Below are 17,991 nucleotides of genomic sequence, written 5' to 3'. Positions count from 1 at the left end.
ATCCCTCCATCTCTTAACCATCTCATCTCTTAACTATTAATTCAATTTTATTTTTTATTTTTATTTCCAACAAATTCAATTAATAAAAACACAATTCATAAAATAAAATAAAATTACAATTTAAAATCCAAAAAATAAAAAAACACATAATTAAAATCCTAAAAAATAAAAAAAAACACATAATTAAAATCCTAAAAAAATAAAAAAAGACATAATTTTAAATCTTCTGCTCACTCTCTCTAAATTCAAAATCTCAAAACTCAAGTCATAAAAAAATAGAGGCAAAAAAGTGATTAATTTGTGGGAATGATTTGATATTTATAGAAGTGATTGGGGGATTAAAAAAATTTGAAAAACACGGCTATATGCGGCTAGTATATTTTTGGGATTTCTTTTTAAATTTTTGAATTTTTCCTGAATTTTAAAAAAACAAAAAAATGATTTTCAACGGATATAAACGACGTCCATATGCGGGCCGACGAGTGGGCGTCACGGACAAACGGGAGCCCGCCACGTGGCGAGTTGGCTCGCCAGCTTCCCCTTCGCGGAGAGACGTGGGACGTGATAGAGACGAGACGGGCTCCCGCATCGCTGTCTCGATGCCATCTCGTCTCTCCGAGACGAGATAGAGCCCGCATTGGGACGCGATGTGGATGCTCTAAAGTACTCCCACTGCTCCGCATTAATAGATGTGTTTCATTTTCTTCACTCATTTTGGAAAAATAATAATATAAATACTCTTCTCTACATTATTATCTCTCTTACTTTACTTTTTCTCCATTATAACTATATATTTTTAATTTTTCAAAATGAGTGTGTATATCATGGCTATTATTATTTAACTACTTACTCTTATTATCCACTTGACTATTCGAAACGCCTCAATTAATATGGAATGGAGGGAGAGTATTAAAAGTTGGTATATGTCTAATACTAATAATAACGGGTATTATCGGGATTAACGGGTGTATCCACGCGGATAGGTATACCCACTACCCGCAAAACTCTAAAACACACTATCTGATCCCGCTCTGTTTCCCATTATCATCGGGTAGCGGGTACCCGATACCCTGTGGGTAATGGGTCGAAATGGGAATTACCCATTACCCGCTACCCATTTTGCCACCCCAGAGTTAGTGGATTTTGTGGTCCATGTCCTAAAATAGAAAGATTTTAAAGTTTCTATTTTTAAGGAACTGCCCAAAATGAAAATAGTTGCTATTTTTAAAAAACGGATGGAGTGTCATTTAAAAGTAATATATACTACAAGTTAGACTCGTATTCCACTAACTTTCTTCCACTAACATGTGTTTTAAGCATTTCCTAAAACTCGTCCTATTCGCGGACAGAAGAAGTACAATTTTAGGATCGTGGGTCAAAATATCATTGCGGTACATATCCTATACTACCTTATTAATGTTTAAGGTTCACATTTTTTAACTAAACTACCCTTAAATAGTACTCCCTCTATCTCACTTAAGATAACACGTTTTCCTTTTTTTGTTTGTCCTAACTAAGATGACACATTTTCTTTTTTTGGAAACTTTCTCTTTTCAATTAATACACTCAACCACTTTTTTTCACTCCTATTAAAATATTCATCTATATTTTTCTCTCTATTTTAATACTTACACCCACCTTTTCTCTCTCCGATTAAACACATTAACCAATAATTCCTAAAATCTCGTGCCGGCCAAGGAATGTGTCATCTTAACCGGGACGAAGGGAGTAGTAGAAGGTTAATATATACTACATTCAATCATTCGGGGCGGCCAACCGATGGGATGCATTGCAACTATCTAAAAACTTATGGCAACCCCAAAACCCGCCCCGACTGCATTGCAACATCCGCACTCTTCTCCTTCTTTTTTTTCTTTTTTCAAAAATTATTTTAAATATCCCTATTTCAAAAGAAAGGATCACAAAGGCTTAGTGTTCAAATCGTTTGTTTGTAGAGAGATTTTCAGCGGCTTCAATCGAGAAAATTTATTATTCAGAGAAGCAGCGGCGTCGGATTTTCTTCTTCGAGGAGTTCATGAAATTGAGGTCGGTCTCTATGAGTCATTTCATCAAACATAACTCGAGTCCTTTATTCAGAATTTTTTGAAATCGAAGTATCTTAACTTCGTACATCCAAAGATGGGATTCTTGTTCTTCGGCAATTTAAACCAGAGGAAGATGGTGAGCGGCGGGGATTTTCCCTGAAACGGAATTCTTCAAGATGTTTGCTGAAATGTCGAGAAGAGTTTGGTTAGTTCATTGTTTGGCATGAGAAAGAGAATTGAAAAATTAGGTATAGGGTGGGGCGGCACATTTTTAAAAGAAAGACAAGATGTTCTTTTAAAAAAAATTCGAATAAAATCTTCATTTTTTTGAAAAAAATTAAAATTCTAATATTAACACTTAATCCGGTCAAAATGTAATTAAAATTCATTAATTGTTAAATTTTAACAGTTCCGTCAAATTCGGACCAAATATGACCCGTTTTTATTTGTGAGGAATCGAATAATTCAAAAGATAATGTTTTGGACCAAAATCATAAAATCGCAATATGTTAAGGATCAAAATGGTCCTTTAGTCTTCAATTAATATTCTATTTATTCGGTTTTTCATAATTTCAAAGAGATGATTAAAAAAATAATTTTTATAGTAATTTATAATTTTTTTTATTTGTTACAATAAAAGAATACTAATACTATCCCGCTTTCACTTTGTTCAAGTTTTTAATACCAAAATTCAAATTGACATCAACTATTTTCTCCGTTTTTTGTTAATAGAGACTTTTTCGATATAGAGATTAAGAATAGTGTGTTAATTAATAGTGAATAAAATAAATAAAATAAAATAAAATAAATGATTAAAGAATAAAATAAGAGAGTGATTACTTTTTATCGGAAATAAATTCAATTATTTTAAAAAATTTCAAAATAGAAGAATGAGCAATTTGTTGCAGATTATTTCTACGATACGAGAGAATATATATACATACTTTGAATTAGAGGTAGATCTCCTTCCCCGCTGAAAATCCCTAAATCCAAATCTTGATCCCCCGCTGAAAATCCCTAAATCCAGATCCATATTCAATTATCTCAAGTTCTCAACGGTTAGAAAATATAAAATGCGAAAAATAAAATATTATTGCAGAAAGTAAAAGACGAGGAGAAATTTAAAGACTACATTGTGAATGACTTGAATTGATTATCTCAATGGTTACACAACCTTTTATAGACTCTAATTCTAGCTATACATGGAAAATATATTCTAATTATACTAATGTCCTTTTTATTTGATTTTCCATAATCTTTAATTGATTTCCTTCTTTATTATTGCCATAAATTCATCTCTTGCCTTCTTGTTCTCAAATCAATTGATTTCCTCATTCCAACACTCCCCCTCAAGTTAAGTATCGAGTTTTTCGACACTTAACTTGCACGATCTTTAGTTTGATAAATAGTTTATACTCGTCATTAAGAGTTCTTCAATTTCCATTGACATTTTATGCTCGTATCATAGAGCTTCTTCAATTCATCATTGAAAGTTTAAACTCGTTTCAAGGAGTTCTTCAATTTTTCTTCATTGAGAGTTTAGACTCATTTCATGGAGTTCTTCATTCATCATTGAAAGTTTAAACTCGTTTCAATGAGTTCTTCAATTTTTCTTCATTGAAAGTTTAGGCTCTTATCAAGGAGCTCTTCATTTTTTGTTGACGGTTTTAACTCGTGTCAAGGAGCCAATCTAGACAGTTTTAACTCGTGTCAGGGAGCTTGTTTAAACAGTTTTTACTCATATTTAGGAGCCATCTTAGATAGTTTTTACTCATATCTAGGAGCCATCTTAGACAGTTTTGACTCTTGTCGAGGAGCTAATTCTGACAGTTTTGACTCTTGTCGAGGAGCTCATTTGGACAGTTTTGACTCGTGTCGAGGAGCTAATTGTGACAGTTTTTACTCATGTCGAGGAGCTAATCTAGACAGTTTTTGCTCGTATCTAGGAGCCAATCTTAAGACGCCCATTATTTTCATTTCATTTTTCCTTATCTAAAAGTGAAGACCTGAAACCATCAGTCTCCTTTAAGTTTCTTCATGGGTTTTTCCTCGGTGACATACTCTCAAACCATGCCACCTCCACCGAGTTATTGCCGAACTCCGTGGTGAGAATACTTCTCTGAAAATACTTTTGGTTGTCCATTCAAAGTCTGCTATCTCCCAACGGTGAGAATTCTCCCGTCACTCCTTCAATCCGGTTTCTGATTCTTCGACGCATCGCTGCCATTGTGCATCCCCCATCTCTGGATCTTCTCCCATTGGCTTTGGCTTTTCCCGTGGCAGTTCCTTTAACATCGTCTTTTGGACAACAGGTTCTCAACGTCCTCTCGACGCCATCCCATTCCCATCAACTCTTCACAGCGGCTGTGTGGCGACACTATCTCTCTCCCACTCGCCACCCAGACGTTGGCTGCTCTGCCTTCGTCCTCGACAATTTTCTCCTTAATTCGGAGATTGAATCGTTTGGCAGTGGCTGATATCTCCCCCTCAGCCAAACGCTTCATCCATTATAACATGAGTTCGCAGCCTCTCACGGCTGCCACCTCTTCGACAGTAGATTCTCCTTTCTCGGTTGCTTCTTCTTCTCCGAACCATTTCTGCCTGAAGCTATCTTCTCTTCTCTGGCATAGGCGCTACTCCAATCATCTCGAATAATTATGCGGTTGGGGCTAACCTCTCCCCCTCGGCCGGATAATTCTTCGGCTGCTTTGTCTAATGATTCCTTCGCACTAATCAACTCTACAGTGATAGCCTTGACAGAACCAAGATCAGAGACCCTTGTATTCTCCATCTCCTTTCGTAAAGATTCAATTTCAGACAAGGTTCCATTCAACTCGGACTCCAAATTTCTTGCGACTTCAGGGTCTACATGTTTTTTCAAAGCAACCAGTCTCTTCACTGAACCTTCAATTCTATCTTTATATAATTACTTCTGTTTCTCCTTGTCGGCATAGATCTTCGTTTCATCTTCCTTTGCTTGCATGTGTGCCAACTTTACTTGCTGAATCGACTCATGCACACTAGCGCTTTCCGCAGACAGTTTACCAACTCTCTCCATGTTTGCTTTGGCAGCAGTATCAGCTACAGCAGCTTGCTTTGCCGCTATCTTCTTTTCTTCTAAAGACGCATCATATTCCATAAGAATTTTCCTTACTTCCTGTTTAGCAGCATTAAGTTCAGCAACAACATTCAAATACTGCACTTTGTCAGTTTCAATATCACCGTTTGAATGTCCATTTACTCCTTCCAAAACATTGTTGTTGGCTTCTGCAAGTTGGTTTGCCTGATGCTTAGCAGCTTCTGTAGATTTAATTGCTGAATCTTTTGATTCATTAATGACTCTTAGCTTCTGGCTCAAATCCTCCGCAGCCAGTTTGGCTTTTTCAAGCTCTGAAAGAGCATCAACTTTAGTAGTCTTGGCATTTTTCAACTGTTCCTTCAGCTTATTTAACTCCTTTTGGGCCAGGTGAAGCTGCGTCTCTTTTACAAAAACTCGTTCTGCAGATTGTACCATTGGCTTCTGGATGGCGGACCTTTCGCCTGAAAAACACCTTCACCAAATAAGTTGACAGCATCTTTGACGGATTGAGACGGTGCTGGTGCTTCCGCCGCCGCCATTTACAGTGGTTGGGGTAAGTGCAAGGGAGAGTTGAATCGGAGAAGGCTAGGGTTTTGGCTTGTTTTGGCTGTTTTTGGATTTTTTTTATAGAGACAGTGATCGATCCCTATGATCGAACTGATAGGGCTACACCCAAGCTGATCTACAAGGATAAGAAGATGGATCCATTGATCATTCAAAGTGGACCAATTACAAGAGCTAGAGCTAAGAAGATAAAGGAATCCATGATGCTTTTAGTTGATGAAATAAAAGCCCAATTCCAAGACCATTCTACATTGGGCCAAATGGTGAATATTATTCAAGTTAGTGGGCAGCCCAATGCATGAAGTTTGGAGTCACTATATATCACATTTTGGAGGCCCAAATTGAAGATACATGATGCATTTTCGTCCAAGTTGGAGCAACCAAAATGAAGAGTCATTTTTAAGTTACTTTTTGAGTAAATAAGTGACTTTAGATGTCCTAAAGTCACACCAATAGTTTAGGAGTTACTTTTCACTTATTATGAGTCATTCTAAAGGTCTTAAGTTGTACTAATGATATGAGACTTTCAAGAGTCCATTCTAGCCTATAAATAGGCTTGTAAGCATGTCATTTGAACACACCATTGATCAAATACGAAAATAGACTTTGTCTTGTGAGTTGAATTCTCTTTGTAGAGTTTTTCACTTGTTTGGAACTTATCAAGATACTTTGAGCAAGTTCTTGTGGCGTTCAACCATACCGAGGTTCTTGGCTGATCATATAGCCAACGGGTCGAGGTTTTCCAAGCTCTGGAAGTGGATCAAACCAGATTATCAATCAAGGGAGTCCGCTGCCAAACTTTATACGTGGGGTTCTTGGATCAATATATCCAACGGGTCCTTCGTCCTATCCCAATCCATATCATTTGGTATCAGAGCCATCTGGTATTGATCTATCCTTAGCTTTATCTTACATTCATATCTTAGTTTCAAAAAAAAAAAATTGAAAAAAAAGTGATATATACTAGTTGTTGCAACTTTATCTTCTTTTATCCATTACCTTTTGTTGTTGCAAAAAGAAAAAAAAAGGGCCAAAAAAAAGTACATATAGTAAACATCTTTACCTTCTTTTATCCATTACCTTATGTTGTTTCACAAAAAGAAGCAAACGAAAAACCAGAAAAAAACCCCAAATACATATTTCACATCATTTTTCTCGACCATTTCCTTTCATCCTTCATTCAAGGGCTAAAGTTGGTTGATTGCTATTTGTTCTTGTTTGTTCTTGATTTGTTTTATACTTGTGTTTTCTTTGCAAAAGAGAAAGAGTGGTAAAAGGCTTGAGAGGTGAGGTTATTTGAGGGGAGGTAAAAGCCAACGAGTGATATACACGAGTGTTTTGTGAGGTTTATTTTTTGTGTGATACACGAGTGAACTGTGAGGATGGATTCTACTGACAATCATATTCCAGTTGATCCTACGTTGAAAGCCATGCAACAACAATTTGCAAGGTTTGCACGGATTCTGGAAAGTGTTTCAGGGCGGTTGGAGAGGCTAGAAGTTCAGGCAACAAATGAAAATAATAACGAGGAGGAAGAGAGTGGAGGAGAAGATGATGCTTCATATAGGCATCGAAATGAGAGACGTGAAAACGGTAGAAGAGGTCGTACAAATAAAGTGGATGGTGATTTGAGAAGCATCAAACTGAAATCCCAACATTCCAAGGAAGGAGTGACCCCGAAGCTTATTTGGAGTGGGAGAGAAAGGTGGATCTCATCTTTGAATGTCACAACTATTCCGAGGAGAAAAAGGTTAGACTTGCTGCTATTGAATTCACTGACTATGCTATAGTTTGGTGGGATCAATTGACAACCATTACAAGGCGATATGGAGGAAGACCAGTTTCGACTTGGGAAGAAATGAAAAGCATAATGCGTAAGAGATTTGTACCTTCTCATTATTTTCGTGAATTGTATCAAAAATTACAATCTATGAAACAAGGTACTAAATCTGTTGATGAGTACTACAAAGACATGGAGATTGCCATGATTAGGGCAAATGTTGAAGAATATAGAGAAACAACTATGGCTCGATTCTTATGTGGGCTGAATATGGAAATTGCAAACATTGTGGAGCTTCAACACTATGTGGAGTTGGAGGACATGGTTCATATGACCATGAAGGTGGAGGGACAATTGAAGAAGAAGGGAACAATCCAAAAGAATTTTTCAACAAGTTCTCATTCTTCAAGGACAAAAGAGTGGACTTCATCCAAATCCAATTTTGGGGCAGGTTCTAAACCCCAAAATGAAGCATCGACATCCAAGTCCAAAGAATTTGAGAAGGGTAAAGGTATTTCTACTTCTACTTCTACTCGATATAGAGATATCAAATGTTTTCGTTGTCAGTGTTGGACACATTGCATCTCAAAGTCCAAACAAAAGGGTGATGATTTTGAAGCCAAATGGAGAGATAGAATCTGAAAGTGAACGTGAAGATGATGATGATGATGATGATGATGATGATGATGAGGAGGAGGAGGATTGGAGGAGATTGAACCAGAACATGGAGAACTTTTGGTGGTTCGAAGGGCTCTAAACATGCAAAACAGAAAGGATGATCAACAAAGGGAGAACATCTTCCACACAAGGTGTTTGGTCCAAGGTAAACTTTGCATAATGATTATTGATGGTGGTAGTTGTGCAAATGTTGCAAGTTCTGAAATGGTGGAAAAGTTGAGCTTAACAACGGAAAAACATCCTAATCCGTACAAGCTACAATGGCTTAATGAATGTGGAGAAATTCAAGTGACTAAGCGAGTTCTAATTTCGTTTTCAATTGGCAATTATAAAGATGATGTTCTTTGTGATGTTGTGCCAATGCATGCTAGTCACATTCTTTTGGGGAGGTTATGGCAGTTTGATCGTAGAGTGACTTATGATGGATTTCACAACCACTCCACCTTCAAGCACAACAACAAGTCTATCATGCTTGTCTCTTTGACACCTCAACAAGTTCAAGAGGATCAACAGAAATTGTCTCAAGCAAGGAGAGCTCGTGAGGTTGAGAGAAAAAAAAGCGAGGGCATTGAAAAAGAGTCGAGTGAAAAGAGTCGAGAGAAAAGTAAGAAGAGGGAAAAGAAAAAAAGAATTTCTATGTGAGAGCAAAAGAAATAAAGAGGGCAATAGTTGAAGAAAAGAGTGTTTTCATCTTAGTGTACAAAGAGTCTTTATTTACCACTAACGAATTAACCACTTCTTTGTCAAGTACTTTTGTGTCTCTTTTACAGGAATATGAGGATGTCTTTCCCGAGGATGAACCAAGTGGATTACCTCCATTAAGAGGTATTGAACACCAAATTGACTTTGTTCCCGGTGCAGTTCTACCAAACCGACCAGCCTATAGGGCCAATCCCGAAGAGACTAAGGAAATTCAAAGGCAAGTGCAAGAGTTGTTGGAGAAACGAAAAATCCGTGAGAGCATGAGTCCATGTGCTGTGCCGGTAATTGTTGTTTCTAAGAAAGATGGATCATGGAGGATGTGCACCTACTGTCGAGCAATCAACAAAATCACTGTAAAGTATCGCTATCCTATTCCTAGGCTAGATGATATGCTTGACGAATTGCTTGGATCTGTTGTGTTTAGTAAGATCGATTTGAAAAGTGGTTACCATCAAATTCGCATTAGAGAAGGAGATGAATGGAAAACAGCCTTTAAAACAAAATTTGGTCTATATGAGTGGTTAGTCATGCCTTTTGGTTTAACTAATGCACCAAGCACTTTCATGAGATTGATGCACCATGTTTTGAGAAAATTCATTGGAAAATTTGTGGTTGTTTATTTTGATGATATTCTTGTCTATAGCAAAAATGTGGATGAACATCTATACCATGTGCATGCTATTTTGGACACCTTAAGAAAAGAATCATTGTATGCTAATCTCAAGAAGTGTTCATTTTGCATGGATAAAGTTGTTTTTCTTGGTTTTTATAAGTGCTAATGGGATTGAAATGGAAAAGGAGAAGGTGAAAGCTATTTTAGAATGGCCAATTCCTCAAAATGTAGCACAAGTTAGAAGTTTTCATGGTCTTGCAAGTTTTTATAGGAGGTTTGTTAAGGATTTTAGTACAATTGCTGCACCTTTGAATGAAATTGTGAAAAAAGGATGTTTGTTTTTATTGGGGAGAAAAACAAGAGCATGCTTTTAATCTACTTAAAGAAAAACTTACAACTGCACCAATTCTTTCTTTGCCTAGCTTTGATAACATGTTTGAGCTTGAATGTGATGCATCTGGAGTAGGCATAGGAGCTGTTTTGTTGCAGGATGGAAAGCCAATCGCTTACTTTAGCGAAAAGTTGAAAGGAGCTCAATTGAACTATCCAACGTATGACAAGGAGTTATATGCGTTGGTTAGAGTTTTGGAAGCATGGCAGCATTACTTGTGGCCTAGAGAGTTTGTAATTCATATAGATCATGAATCTCTGAAGTACTTGAAAGGTCAAGGTAATAGATCATGAATCTCTGAAGTACTTGAAAGGTCAAGGTAAGCTTAGCAAGAGACATGTTAAGTGGGTGGAATTCATTGAATCATTTCCCTATGTAATCAAATACAAAAAGGGAAAAGAAAACATTGTGGCTGATGCATTGTCTCGGAGGTACATTTTGATCACTAATTTGAGTTCTAAGTTGCTTGGTTTTGAGTTGATTAAGGAAATGTATGATAATGACCCGGACTTTTCTTCTATCTATTTAGCTTGTGAGCATGCTGCATTTGACAAGTTCTATAGGCATGATGGCTATTTGTTTAGAGAAAATAAACTGTGCATTCCTAAAGGTTCTATGCGTGAATTGCTTGTGCATGAGGCACATGGTGGTGGTTTAATGGGGCATTTTGGAGTCCATAAGACAATGGATGTTTTGCATGAACATTTCTTTTGGCCTAAAATGCGTGTGGATGTTGAAAGAATTTGTAAAAGATGCATAACTTGCATGCAAGCCAAGTCTAAATCACACCCACATGGTTTGTACAAACCGTTACCAATTCCTAGTGCACCTTGGGAGGATATTTCAATGGACTTTGTTGTTGGTTTGCCAAGAACAAAAAGAGGTAGAGATTCAGTTTTTGTGGTTATTGATAGGTTTTCAAAAATGGCACATTTTATTCCATGTCACAAAACTGATGATGCATCTCATATCGCTGATTTGTTCTTTAAAGAAATTGTCCGTTTGCATGGTGTTCCTAGATCAATTGTGAGTGATCGAGATGCTAAATTTGTGAGTCATTTTTGGCGAGTGTTGTGGAATAAGTTGGGAACTAAACTCTTGTTTTCTACTACTTGTCATCCATAAACTGATGGACAAACTGAAGTAGTTAATAGGACTTTGTCTCAATTACTACGAACATTAGTTAAAAAGAACTTGAAAAGTTGGGAGGAATGCTTACCTTTTGCTGAATTTGCTTATAATCAAAGTGTTCATTCTGCTACTAACTTTTCTCCATCTGAAGTTGTGTATGGTTTTAATCCATTGAGTCCACTAGATTTGATTCCAATACCTATTGAAGATCGTGCAAGTCTTGATAGAAAAGCTAAGGCTGAAATGGTGAAAAGATTGCATGAAAGGGTAAGACTCAACATTGAAAAGAGGACAGAACAATAAGCAAAGCAAGCCAACAAGGGTCAGAAACAAGTCATCTTTGAGCCGGGAGATTGGGTTTGGTTGCATATGTGAAAGGAGAGATTTCCTTCGAAAAGAAAGTCCAAGTTGCAGCCAAGAGGAGATGGACCATTCCAAGTGATTGCAAAAGTCAATGATAATGCTTACAAACTTGACTTACCTGGTGAGTTTAATGTAAGTGCTACTTTCAATGTTTCTGATTTATCTCCTTATGTTGGTGAATTAGATTCGAGGACAAATCCTCTTGAAGAAGAAGGGAATGATGGGGCTACACCCAAGCTGATCTACAAGGATAAGAAGATGGATCCATTGATCATTCAAAGTGGACCAATTACAAGTGCTAGAGCTAAGAAGATAAAGGAATCCATGATGCTTTTAGTTGATGAAATAAAAGCCCAATTCCAAGACCATTCTACATTTGGCCAAATGGTGAATATTATTCAAGTTAGTGGGCAGCCCAATGCATGAGGTTTGGAGTCACTATATATCACATTTTGGAGGGCCAAATTGAAGATACATGATACATTTTCGTCCAAGTTGGAGCAACCAAAATGAAGAGTCATTTTTTAAGTTACTTTTTGAGTAAATAAGTGACTTTAGATGTCCTAAAGTCACACCAATAGTTTAGGAGTTACTTTTCACTTATTATGAGTCATTCTAAAGGTCTTAAGTTGTACTAATGATATGAGACTTTCAAGAGTCCATTCTAGCCTATAAATAGGCTTGTAAGCATGTCATTTGAACACACCATTGATTAAATACGAAAATAGACTTTGTCTTGTGAGTTGAATTCTCTTTGTAGAGTTTTTCACTTGTTTGGAACTTATCAAGATACTTTGAGCAAGTTCTTGTGGCGTTCAACCATACCGAGGTTCTTGGCTGATCATATAGCCAACGGGTCGAGGTTTTCCAAGCTCTGGAAGTGGATCAAACCAGATTATCAATCAAGGGAGTCCGCTGCCAAACCTTATACGTGGGGTTCTTGGATCAATATATCCAATGGGTCCTTCGTCCTATCCCAATCCATATCATTTGGTATCAGAGCCATCTGGTATTGATCTATCCTTAGCTTTATCTTATATTTATATCTTAGATTCAAAAAAAAAATTGAAAAAAAAGTGATATATACTAGTTGTTGCAACTTTATCTTCTTTTATCCATTACCTTTTGTTGTTGCAAAAAGAAAAAAAAGGGCCAAAAAAAAGTACATATAGTAAACATCTTTACCTTCTTTTATCCATTACCTTTTGTTGTTTCACAAAAAGAAGCAAACGAAAAACCAGAAAAAAAACCCCAAATACATATTTCACATAATTTTTCTCGACCATTTCCTTTCATCCTTCATTCAAGGGCTAAAGTTGGTTGATTGCTATTTGTTCTTGTTTGTTCTTGATTTGTTTTATACTTGTGTTTTCTTTGCAAAAGAGAAAGAGTGGTAAAAGGCTTGAGAGGTGAGGTTATTTGAGGGGAGGTAAAAGCCAACGAGTGATATACACGAGTATTTTGTGAGGTTTATTTTTTGTGTGATACACGAGTGAACTGTGAGGATGGATTCTACTGACGATCATATTCCAGTTGATCCTACATTGAAAGCCATGCAACAACAATTTGCAAGGTTTGCACGGATTCTGGAAAGTGTTTCAGGGCGGTTGGAGATGCTAGAAGTTCAGGCAACAAATGAAAATAATAACGAGGAGGAAGAGAGTGGAGGAGAAGATGATGCTTCATATAGGCATCAAAATGAGAGACGTGGAAACGGTAGAAGAGGGCATACAAATGAAGTGGATGGTGATTTGAGAAGCATCAAACTGAAGATCCCAACATTCCAAGGAAGGAGTGACCCCGAATCTTATTTGGAGTGGGAGAGAAAGGTGGATCTCATCTTTGAATGTCACAACTATTCCGAGGAGAAAAAGGTTAGACTTGCTGCTATTGAATTCACTGACTATGCTATAGTTTGGTGGGATCAATTGACAACCAGTACAAGGCGATATGGAGGAAGACCAGTTTCGATTTGGGAAGTAATGAAAAGCATAATGCGTAAGAGATTTGTACCTTCTCATTATTTTCGTGAATTGTATCAAAAATTACAATCTATGAAACAAGGTACTGAATCTGTTGATGAGTACTACAAAGACATGGAGATTGCCATGATTAGGGCAAATGTTGAAGAATATAGAGAAACAACTATGGCTCGATTCTTATGTGGGCTGAATATGGAAATTGCAAACATTGTGGAGCTTCAACACTATGTGGAGTTGGAGGACATGGTTCATATGACCATGAAGGTGGAGGGACAATTGAAGAAGAAGGGAACAATCCAAAAGAATTTTTCAACAAGTTCTCATTCTTCAAGGACAAAAGAGTGGACTTCATCCAAATCCAATTTTGGGGCAGGTTCTAAACCCCAAAATGAAGCGTCGACATCCAAGTCTAAAGAATTTGAGAAGGGTAAAGGTATTTCTACTTCTACTTCAACTCGAAATAGAGATATCAAATGTTTTCGTTGTCAATGTGTTGGACACATTGCATCTCAATGTCCAAACAAAAGGGTGATGATTTTGAAGCCAAATGGAGAGATGGAATCTGAAAGTGAACGTGAAGATGATGATGAGGAGGAGGATAAACAATTGGAGGAGATTGAACCAGAATATGGAGAACTTTTGGTGGTTCGAAGGGCTCTAAACATGCAAAACAGAAAGGATGATCAACAAAGGGAGAACATCTTCCACACAAGGTGTTTGGTCCAAGGTAAACTTTGCATAATGATTATTGATGGTGGTAGTTGTGCAAATGTTGCAAGTTCTGAAATGGTGGAAAAGTTGAGCTTAACAACGGAAAAACATCCTAATCCATACAAGCTACAATATGCAATAGAACCAAAAAATACGCAAAGAATCATAATCAGTTGCAGGTTTACCGGACCATACATCTAAAGGAGTCTTGCCATCAATGACAGAACATGGCAAACGATTGACAATGTTTTGAGCGTATGTGATGGCCTCAGCCCAAAATTTCCTGTCTAGCCCAGCATTAATAGCATACAACGAACTTTCTCCACTAGTATTCGATTCATACGCTCTGACACTCCATTCTGTTTTGATGTACTTCTCACTGTGAAGTGTCGAACTATGCCACACTCCTAGCATACATCTTGGAAAATATCACTATTGTATTCTCCACCGTTGTCAGATCGGAGAACCTTGATCTTCCTCCCCATCTGATTTTCAACTTGAACTTTCCATTTCAAAAAAATCCGAAGGACTTCATTTTTTCCTCTTCATAGTGTACACCCAAACTCTTCTGGAAAAATCATCAACAAAAGTGACAAAATAGTGTCTACCTCCAGGTGATGGAGTCTTGGCGGGCCCCCACACATCTGAATGCAAGTAATCCAGAAGTCCCTTCGTATTATGGATTGTAGTGCCAAATTTCACTCTTCGTTGTTTTCCCAGAACACAGTGCTCACAAAACTCTAATTTGCAAGACTTCGTACCTTTCAATAATTCTGCTTGGAGAGAATTTGCAATGATCTCTCACCAGCGTGTCCCAATCGCAAATGCCAAAGCTTCGTCGTCTCTGCATCCTTCTTGTTACTCGAAGTTGCAGTTGCTACTTTCCCAACAACTGTACTACCCTGGTCGTAATACAAATTTTTCTTCCTCGCGCCTTTCAACATCACCAATGCTCGTGAATTTGCTTTTAGAATTCCATCTCGCATCATCACAACTAAGCCTTTGGATTCTAAGGCCCCCAATGAGATGAGATTCTTCTTCAACTGGGGCACATACCGCACATCCTTCAAAATTCTGGTGGATCCATCCTGATTCTGTAGCTTGATTGAGCATATCCCGGCTGTCTTACATTGACTGTCATTTCCCATGTAAACAAGTCCGCCATTGAGTTCTTCGAAATCAAAGAACCACTCCCTGATGGGACACATATGATAGGTGCAACCTGAATCCAATATCCACTCGTCTGGATGCGATGTTGTAGGTGAAACTGTCAAAGAACAATCCGACTCCGCATCATTTTTGCATTCAGCAACATTTGCATCCTGCGAAGCCTTTTCTTTCTTCTTCAACTTTGGACAGTCTTTCTTTCAATGTTCTTTCTCATAATAGAAAGCACACTCATCTTTGGCAGCTCGCCTTTTCGATTTGGACCTTCCTCTTCTCTCATTTGATTGGCCTTATTGACGACCCCTTGCCACTAATGCTTCATTTGTAACTGCTTTGCCTTTCATTTCATCTGCCTTTCGCAATTCATGACTATACAAAACAGAACACACAGTATCTAAAGACACATTGTTTTTACCGTGGAGTAATGTGGTCTCCAGATGTTCAAATTCATCAGGAAGAGACGACAACAACATCAATGCCAGATCATCATCCTTTGTCTTCCTTCACACCTTCATCGATCCCCACCTCCACCAAAACTCCAATAGAGGCAGCCCTAGACCTGCAAATCAACACAAAATTGGGGTTAGAAAAATAGGCACACAAGAAAGGGAGAAGGAGAGGCAAGCTCGATTAAGATGGTGGAAGTAATAGGCAAATAGCACAGCCAAGAGGCGGCAGAATTTGCTGTGAGATCAGCCACAGTTGCCCATCCCTAACTTGCACCAATATGGAATCAAACAAGGCTGCCACAAGGTAAGAGAACCCAACCACAAGCCAAAGAGGATGGAGGAATGGAACCCTCTTATCGAGGCTTGAGAAACAGCCAAGGAGGGGCTGTTTTCTCCCAAGAATTTCACCATTATAGCATAATCACAGTATCACAAAGCTCAAAAGGGAGCAAGCTGGCAGCCAAAAATAAGAGACTTTGTCCCCCAAGTTTTCAGGCACAAGCTGTTAACAGTTGAGAGCTATATAAGGAGCCACAACCCTCCTCTTCTCCCCCACTTTTCGGTCACCACAAGTTTCACATTATATCATAAGAAGAGAGCAGCAAGAGGGAGGAGCAAGGAGAGGAATTGGCAGCAAGAACACAACAAGGATTCATCAATCAAGGTAACCCCCTCAACAACCCCTCTTCGCATCATATAGATCAACCACTTGAGTATCAAGAACATAGAAAACATAGAGACATCACCAAAGATTAGATACCGTAACCCCAGTAGATCAATCGAGTTCATGCACCAATAATCTCAATATTACATAGCTACTGCCCAACTCACAATAACAACCAAGGAAACAAGAATTTAGTTGGATCGCGACTAGATAAGTCCCAAATCACCGAATTGCCGTAAACCGTCAACAAGGGAACGAACGGGGAGCAAGGGGAAGGGAACTTAGCTTCTTGTCTGAGAGGATGCCTGACGGCAACGTACGGAGCCGGAGGCCACCATGCGGCCTCCGTGGAGTGAAATGGCGAGTTGCTGGAGCACGAGATTGAGGCGACGCATCTCTCTGCCACTGATTTCGCTGCAGGAAGAGCCACGGTTCGGCGGAGGATAAGAGACGGCAACGGGCGTGAAACCACCGGAGAACGTTGGAAAGGAAGGGGCGACGCTACCGAAGCAGCAGCGTGCGAGGCGGATGCGGTGCGAGGATGACCCCGCTAGACTCCAGCGACGGCTCCGTCGAGACGGCGATTCCGACGGAGCCCTATCGACGGCGATGGCGGGCTAGAGCGCTTGCTACCTTAACGAGGCGGAGAAAGGAGGAGCGATGGCGGCGGCTTCTCCGGAGAAGCCGTGAGGAAAACCGCCGCTGATTCCTAAAACTAGGGATTTCAATTTTTGAATAAGAATGGGAGAGAGAGAAAGTCACGATGGGGTGGAATTATATTTGAGTAAATTGGGCCAATGATTTAATCTTTAAGGGAACTTGGGTTGTGGAAATTTATTAATTAGTTGGCCTATTTCTTCTCTATAATTAAGTGGTGTATTTGATTGGGGCCAAGAGATTTTAAAGACTCAAGGTTTTTTTTTTTTTTTTTTTTTAAAATTAACTTCATATATTTATATCATATATATGAAGGAGGAAATTACAAATTAACTCCTATAACAAGGAGGAAAGACAAATTACGCCACCCAGGGTTCGAACTCGAGACCTCCAGGATGGACGCGGTATCCAGCACCCTTTACCGCTAGGCCAAGGGGCTTGGATTTTTAAAGACTCAAGGTTGGACTACCTAGTTTTACTGGGCTTGGAATTGAATATTGTTGAGTGGAATTTATTGAAGGGATCGAGTTGAAGCACAATAAGTCAAATTCCCAGATAAAGTATTAAGAAGGAAGGACGTGGAAACGGGAGACGCGAAGGGCCGACTGGCGTCGTCCCGCGACGCCATGGGTGGCCTTAAGAAAAATCCTATAAAAGCCGAGACTAAGACGTAGGTGCTATCCTATAGGATGCATGCATTCTTTTTTTTTTGAAAAATAGTTCGAGTACTAATTAGCGTGTTACACTATTTATTTCTAAAGGAGAATTTATTCAAGGGCAAGTGAGGCTAAACGAGGATTTTAATTGGAGATAAGCATACCGGGTGGGCTTTCTTTTAATATTCAGCACTATAGTGTGGATATAAAGCAAATGTTTTGAAGTTATGAAATTCCTTTTTCTCATAAATGGATACGCGATCATTTTAAAGTTGTTGTCATGCCATAAAGTGTTTGTTTTCGAGACCTGACTGTTAGAGATATATATATATGTTTGTTGGTTTTGGCTAGGACAAAAC

General features: G+C 38.5%; 1 long non-coding RNA gene across 1 annotated transcript; it reads right to left on the bottom strand.

The window, feature by feature from the left end:
- Positions 1–1,971: 1,971 nt before the first annotated feature.
- Positions 1,972–17,098, bottom strand: LOC121779606. Its single transcript, XR_006045858.1, has 3 exons — positions 15,622–17,098; positions 2,990–3,062; positions 1,972–2,228 (listed from the first exon to the last, which is right to left on the bottom strand). It is a non-coding gene; the product is annotated as an uncharacterized LOC121779606 (long non-coding RNA).
- Between the last annotated feature and the right edge of the window lie 893 nt (positions 17,099–17,991).

This window comes from Salvia splendens, chromosome 19, assembly GCF_004379255.2.
Source record: "Salvia splendens isolate huo1 chromosome 19, SspV2, whole genome shotgun sequence".
Classification (NCBI taxonomy): Eukaryota; Viridiplantae; Streptophyta; class Magnoliopsida; order Lamiales; family Lamiaceae; genus Salvia; species Salvia splendens.
This window is presented reverse-complemented; position numbering and strand designations above follow the sequence as displayed.